The sequence below is a fragment of the Hermetia illucens genome, chromosome 3 (genome assembly GCF_905115235.1).
Source record: "Hermetia illucens chromosome 3, iHerIll2.2.curated.20191125, whole genome shotgun sequence".
Lineage (NCBI taxonomy): Eukaryota > Metazoa > Arthropoda > Insecta > Diptera > Stratiomyidae > Hermetia > Hermetia illucens.
The window spans coordinates 103683353-103689488 of NC_051851.1; the positions used below are offsets into that span (position 1 = coordinate 103683353).

Here is a 6136-nt window from a genome sequence, read left to right on the forward strand (position 1 = left end):
ATATTTGTATCTTCATCCAGTTCTTCACAAAAAATTTGTAAACAAATCGAAAAAAAACGGCCTTCACACGGGATGATCCCCTTAAACGCGTTTTCCTCAAAACCATGTGGGAAGCGCAACCAAAATTCCGTTCAGCCTGAAATCCTTACACATTCTAGACATTAGTAGTTCTGGTCCGAACCACGATTACGGATTTCTAATGAAAAAGGACGCTATTTTTGAAAAATTTTCTTTTAAACTTCACCATTTTAATGTTTAGTAAAGTAGAATTATAATCGTGCGTCGTTCGCACGATAGAGGCAAGTATATAGAATAAGAAAACGTTTGAACGTACCAGGTTACTTCAAACGAAGTCTATTTTAACTAAAGAAACAAACAAGCCGGAATAACGGAAGCTGGACGTTTCAGGTGTAAAGTTATTTTGGGTTCTTCTTGTGTGAGAAATTTTCTGTGTACTTTTTCCATTCGTACATAATTAAAAATTCAAAATATTCCTTTATATATCCAACTCCGCCGTTCATATGAGATCAATTGCCATACATATTTAGATATAGATATAGATTCATGTGAAATATAAAATGTTGACCTTTTATAATAATAATAATAATCGTTGGTGCAACAATCCATATTGGATCAGGGCCTTGAAGACCGTAACGGTACACTACAGGATATACAGTACCCTGTAGGAGGCAATGTGGTCAGCATTGCGCTCGCCCGAGATTATTACCTTGGTTTGACTTAGGTACTCATTCACAGCTGAGTCGGCTGGTATCCGTCGTCAAATCACGATGCAAACCCTACTGGCACCAGTGAGATTTGAACTGTGACCCGCCCTACGACATCCTTGTGCTCTAACCACTCAGCTATCCGGATACGGTTCTTTTTATAACTTTATCAATAATAGTTGCATTTCCTTCAAACTTCCTAATCCTACCAAATCACCTCTAGGATGAGATTTTGAGTTCTCACTCCCCCGTACATCACCCAGTATCAGCAGAAAGATCATTTTCGAGAGGTACTAAATAAGCCTTTCAATTTGGCATTCGACATGAGCATATTCGGAGAAAAAAAATGTTGCTCGTCTCTAGCAATAGCTCCAACTGTTTCGGATTAAATCTCGTCTGGCAGACGGACAGGCAGACACTGAATCGGTTTTAATAAGGAGTAGTTTTGCTTCAATCGGTCCGACTAAAGATAGCTGACTAAAAATGCTATGGATATATGATTTTGAATTTAGATATGAATACAGATGCAGCCGAATTAAAGACGAATGATGAAAGATGACGAGGACGGAGTTTGTTGTTAGGAATAACTGACAAGAACTTGGCGTAGGACCTTCTGGAAATGCAGCAAATCGGTTAACGCGTCATTGACGCTAGTACACCGCCAGACCAAGGTCAGAATTGAATGAGATTGCTCTGGTTCTTCGTACAATATTTCTTTAACAGGTACATATCTGTTGACTGCTGGAAGTGGCATATTGAAATGCTCATAAAAGCAATACTTCTATTCTGCCTCTATATACATGTACATAGAATATAGTGCTACCATTTTCCGCGTAAAGATGATTTTTCCCATAACAACGGTCCAGACCTCCAACTTCATGAGAATCATTAACACCATTGATTCTTGACAGTATTGGAATACAATGGCAGCTAGTTATGAAGTCAGTGATCATCACTCTATCGCTATAATATGATAATACACCTTCCTCTTGAAAATCAATATTCTAACCAGCCACTGTACGGGGAAAACTGATATTTTTTTGGCAATGGTATAAAGTGACGAAAAAATATTTACAAATGTACATATCCAAATTCATCCAAGGTTATGATTATCAAGTTTTTCGCTTTTACTATTTTTAAAGGTTGTTGAGCTCAAAGAAGTACCTTGGCTGACTTAACATAAAATAATGACATATTTGTACAGCTTTCTTTTTAGAATTATAGTAGTCTATGGTTAGGCTATTTAGTTACTTATGCAAACAGAGAGCAAACTTGAATATTGGTTTCAATCGAAATAAATACTTTTAACTTTTCGGTAAGTACATATTTCAATTTTCTAATTCGGTCCAGTTTTTGAATCGAACTGATATGATGCTTTATATTATATATTCTGAGAAAGCCCCAAGAAAGACTGTAATTTATGATAATTACTCCTCATATCCATTATACCATCATAACGCCAATTATTATTAGGTTTTGTCTGCTGACGTAATCTAAGAATACTCTTCAATTTTCCACAGACACATAGCCCTATGACGAGCCTTCACGTTTCTTTCAATATACCACAACTGTACATATGTATGTATTTTGGAAAAACCATTAAAATTCCGGATAATCTGCTTTGTATTCCACAAACATTTCTTTCACAAATAAAATGTAGCCTTCCACAAGTCCTCTACCCTGAAAGTTATGTTTATAGTCATAACGGCGACACATTAAAGGGCCTCAGTTGTTGAATGTTATGTACTTCGAGGCCAATATTCTTTGGGTGACGACACACACTATGACATCATTTTTTAAATATTATGCAAAATTGTTCCTCTAACGCATGTAACGTAAAACTTACAAATAATATGCCGAAACCACCTGCCTGAAACAGGTTAATATAGAAAAATACGCAAATACTGAAGGAAATAGTACCATCTCTCAACAGGTGGGAAAATCTTGCCAGTAGTGTGATATCTACTTGTGGGATTCTACTTACACAGATTCTAACGCCCAAAGTTGAATGGATGTTCAATGAACACTGAATGAATTCGTATCTTCACTCGCTGGGAACTAAACGGCACCGAATTTAACACAAACAAACGAAATGGACGACCTTTTGACTGCCAATCAAGCCAACTAAAACGCGAAAATTAGTGATTAATAGCTGACCGAATATTAGGTATGATTTCACAGCTCGTTTGGACTGAAGCCACTTCTAGACTGACTCCAAATTGAGCAGCAGATTGTACTTCGTGCCAGCTTTGCATCTCAAGCCCGCCAGCCTACTCCCTTACTACGAGTTTCTAAGCTTTCCTATATTAGTTGTGGGAACTTAACGGCCATCTAACATCGAACCAAACTAATTCCCTCCAGTTCTGTCCTTATGGCGGAAACTCACTCGACACCCACATGACAAAAATCGTTTGTTAAGAGCAGACCTCGTAAATTTGGGCTTTTCACGACACTATTCAAAGCTTCGTCTCCACTTATCATGAATTTCATCTGAAGCTCAAATAGATAGGAAAGAATAGGCGACGCCGCCGTTATGGCCACAACAAAACATTTGTTCACGTAACCCACCGGCAACTTACACTAGTTTCCGTATTTTTCCTCAAGTGTGAGGCTAGAAAGCCCAGCTATTGGAGCTAGTTAGGTGTAAGCTTGAGCACCTCACGGTTGTGAGTCACTACTACGATAGGCACACATGGCATTTGAATTAGGCGTGATATTAGCTCGTCGCGATTCTCGAGATAGTTGTATTTACATATCATTATCTAATGTCTGCACAGGTGTCCTAGAGTCATGCGGTATTATGTGTCAAGTTTGTCTGTCGGCAGAATACGAAGGGCGTAGGATCGGTAGGAAGTTCTTCGATTTTCCCAGCTTTCTGGTTCCTCTCCCTTTATGGTTGCTTTAATTTTTTAATATTCTCCGTTGTATACTAGTTCTACAAATCAATTTGAGAGCAGATGAATTGCATTCCATTGTTACAACACAAAATATGGGTATACAACGCCAGCTAGTGTAGCACTCGTACCAACTAGTGCTACTGCAGTGCATAATATTTGCCTTGCACCTAAAAACGGTCGGTATGCGGTGATTTGCCACTTTTCTCGATTGAATGCATGGTACAGACGGAACCGAGAAGCTCTGGCATCACCGTCTTCGATGTTCAGGTCAATCTTAGCTATTATGTTGCCATCAGCGTGAGTTTCATGCCCATACCATCGAAGAAGCCTCTCTTCCAATTTTTCCACAATTGGATCCCAAATGTTCTCACTGGATTATGGCCTATTACGTCACTGATCTAACGCAGCATACTCATCTCTATTACCACGTGCCGGCGTTCATTGAATTTGCCGGCCACTACTCCAGACTTCAAGGAACGCGCCCACTGGTAACGAAACGACAAACGACGACAATTTTGCTAACGCCCACTAGGGACCACACAACACGACAGAATATTGCTTAGTGTATCTGCAAGGTATACGTATTGCGTATTGGGGTGCGGAAATTTCTCTGCCTGCGTCCGACAACAATATCGGAGCCTGTTTCAGCCATCAGACAATTGAATGTCAGCGGTCGCATAAGACAAATGTATGTCTCGGATAAATGACTGTTTCATACACGCATGTGGCTGCGTCAAGCAAATATCTGTGTCTGTTTCAGACATCACACTGAGAAATATCTGTATCAGACAAATGTATGTTTAGGACGAAGTCTATTCCGGTACCAAACAATTGTCTGTGTCTGTCCCAGACATCAGACAGCCATTAGTCAGACAAATGCCTGAGTTTGTCACAGACATTATCATCATCATCAACGGCGCAACAACCGGTATCCGGTCTAGGTGCGCCTTAATAGGAAACTCCAGACACCCCGGTTTTGGGTCGAGGTCCACCAATTTGATATCCCTGAAAGCTGTCTGGCGTCCTGACCTACGCCATCGCTCTATCGCAGGCAGGGTGTGGTTCGTCTTCTTTTTCTACCATAGATATTGCCCTTCTAGACTTTCCGGATTGGATCATTCTCATCCACACGGGTTAGGTGACCAGCCCATCGCAACCTGTTGAGTTGGATTTTATCCACAACCACACGGTTGTGGTATTGCTCATAAATTTCATCGTTATGAAGGGTACGGAATCCTTCATTCTCATGTAGGGGGCCAAAAATTCTTCGGAGGATTCTTCTCTCGAACGCGACCAAGTGTTCGCAGTTTCTTTTTGCTTAGAACCCAAGTATCCAAGGAATACATAAGGACAGGCAAGTTCATAGTCTTGTACATTAAGAGCTTTGACCCTATGGTGAAACGTTTCGAGCGAAACAGTTTTTGTAAGATGAAATAGGCTCTGTTGGCAGCCAACAACCGTGCGCGGATTTCATCGTCATAGCTGTTGTCGGTTGCGATTTTCGACCGTAGATAGGAGAAACTTTCAACGGTCTCAAAGTTGTAGTCTCCTATCTTCATTGTTCTCGTTTGACCAGTGCGATTCGATGTTGTCTTGCCTTCATTAATGTGCAGCCCAAGATCTCGCGCCGCCTGCTCGATCTGCATGAAGATAGACTATACATCTCGGGTTGTTCTTCCCATAATGTGAATATCGTCAGCATTTACATCGGCATCGCGAATCACTTTCTCCAGGGCCATGTTGAAGAGGATGCATGATAGAGCATTTATTTATTTATTTATTTATTTATTTAATGAGGACAATACACAGAAAGCAAATTTCTTATTACATATTGTCCTCAGAGGGAGGAGCAAGTAAATGACATATTTTGCGCTTAAAGCTAGAGAGGGACATAGAGTCAAATGAACCAAGCTGTAGGGCATTGTACGACCGGCAAAACCTCGGGATTGGAGAGTGAAAGTAAATCTCGAGCTCGGCGAAGGGCACATCAAAAATGTCCGCATTACGTGTGTCATGAGACGACGCGATACGGAGAGTAATATCCGAGTTGGCGGAGCAGTCCATCAGACCATTGCAGAGTTTGAAAAGAGTACACATATCAAGGAAAATACGGCGTTGCTGTAGGGAGGGGAGATTGAGGGTGCGGAGTCGTGACGGATAATCAACCCGTGGAAGGTTCTTTTTGTAAAAGAGGGTTCGGGTGAATTTGCGTTGTACAGCTTCAAGAGCGCGGCCGTCACGGATGCGGTAGGGGGACCAGACTACAGAGCAGTATTCAAGGATGTTTTTGACAAGGGAATTGAAGAGTGTTAAGGAGGGCTGGATTGAGGTAAAGTCGGACGAGGAACGTAGGATAAAACCAGACATTTTGGAAGCTCTATTGATGATGTCAACGAAGTGGGAATTGAAACGAAGTTTATTGTCGAATATTACACCCAGGTCATTGAAGGAGGTCAGTAGTGAAAGGGGGTGACCACTGAGAGAATAGGAAAAGGATGATGGGAAGGGTTTCAG

The 6136-nt window shown here is 41.0% G+C and overlaps 1 protein-coding gene across 1 annotated transcript in view; it reads right to left on the reverse strand.

Annotated features, from left to right (window-relative positions):
• LOC119653015 (acyl-CoA desaturase) overlaps positions 1 to 3049 on the reverse strand; it is a 49986-nt gene extending 46937 nt beyond the window's left edge. The window contains exon 1 of the mRNA XM_038057452.1: positions 2710 to 3049. The gene's annotated coding sequence lies outside the window, so the exon portion shown is untranslated. The remainder of the gene's footprint in view (positions 1 to 2709) is intronic.
• Positions 3050 to 6136: the final 3087 nt, after the last annotated feature.